The 1,501-nt window shown below is 53.1% G+C and overlaps 1 protein-coding gene across 15 annotated transcripts in view; it reads right to left on the reverse strand.

Moving 5' to 3' along the window:
* Window positions 1-1,501, reverse strand: part of TCF4 (transcription factor 4) — a 404,154-nt gene that overhangs the window by 177,057 nt on the left and 225,596 nt on the right. The gene's annotated exons all lie outside the window — the stretch shown is intronic.

Raw genomic sequence — 1,501 nt, forward strand, 5'->3', positions numbered from 1 at the left:
GAAAATCGGGACTTTTTTAAAACACCATGGGACGCGGGAAAAATTGTTAAAAAGCGGGACTGTCCTGCCAAAAGCAGGACGTTTGGTCACCTTAAGCCAGAGCCCTGGAGCTGGAGCTGCCATGTGGAGACTCAAACCAGCACTGAGATGCGTCCACTGCCACTAGATCCATTAGACTTTCCACCTACTGGCCTGTGATCTTCCTGCATTCTGCATCACTGCATGTCTTTCTTGAGTCAGAAGAGGAATTTATAGATTGGTATCGGACATATGGGCTAAGATCGGACTTATGGACTTGATCTGGACTGGGCTGGGATGTTTTCTCAATGTTCAATTGCTCTTGGATATCAAGCTCTTTCTTGGACACATCTGAATGTCTCTGGATCTGTTTCTCTAGTCAACTCAGACTAACACAGCCTCCATGTTTGCTGAAATAGAAAGAGAACTTGAGCAAGGCACTGCTTTGGGTCCAAGTGAACATCTGGATCTATATGCTGCAAGCAGATCGGTGGTATTACCCACACCCAACATTCGACACGTATCCCGACGCCGGCGGAGGGTTTCCTCTTCCGAACCCCTATGATGGTCCAGCCCACTCAAGGCACCGTCCCTAGACTGCAGAACGAAAGGCCAGGCAGCCCTGCCCCATCCTCACGATGGACAAGCAGAAGGGGTTTTTATTTCCGTTCCCCAATCCACCCCAGGTCAGCGTGTGACAGTATCTCGCGACTCTCCACAAGGTTTTCGGGGTCTCATTCTTCTGGAGTGAACAGGTATTCTTTCTTCATGGCCCGTCCTTGGTCTGGAAGTGCTGCGGAAACCTATTCACGTTGGGTGACCCTGCTGGTATCTGAGGTGTCAGGGGCACAGCCCCCAGCAACACATCAATCCGGAAGTCACCACAGTATGACAAACTGACAGACCAGGGGGCCAGCAAAGGAGAGGGCGACCCTGGACAGGATGGGCTGACACATTGGCTGCAACGGTGGGCTCAAACCTAAGAACAGTCGGGAGGAGGCGTAGGCCCGGGGGCGTCTGGTTCTGCGGCACACAGAGCCTTGGAGTCGGAACTGACTCGAAGGCGTCTGACGCCAACAACAATCCCAGCTTATGATGGTCAACGGGATCAACGTTCCTACCCCATCTCTCCCACTAAACTCCTTCTGGGGCCTGAGGGCTGGCAGGCAGGGCTGCCCTGTCAGAGAGGCAGAGAGCTCGGCAGATGCCTCTGTTGTGCTCAGACAAACTGAACAGGGGCAAAAATGGCTTTCTGACAACAGACAGCTGTCGATCTGACCTGTGCTCACACCCTGCAGGCCAATGAGCGGGCGTGAGCTGCAACGGAGGTGACAGTGTGCCGATGAAATCGATGTCCTCACAAAAAATCATATCATTGTGAATGAGAGGAGGAGTGCGGAGTGGAGACCCAAAGCCCATTTGTAGGCCACTGGACATCCCCTTACAGAAGGGTCTCGGGGAGGAGATGAGCCAGTCAGGGTGC

Source organism: Echinops telfairi, unplaced genomic scaffold (genome assembly GCF_000313985.2).
Source record: "Echinops telfairi isolate 266 unplaced genomic scaffold, ASM31398v2 ScPeMD7_7400;HRSCAF=8409, whole genome shotgun sequence".
Taxonomy (NCBI): domain Eukaryota; kingdom Metazoa; phylum Chordata; class Mammalia; order Afrosoricida; family Tenrecidae; genus Echinops; species Echinops telfairi.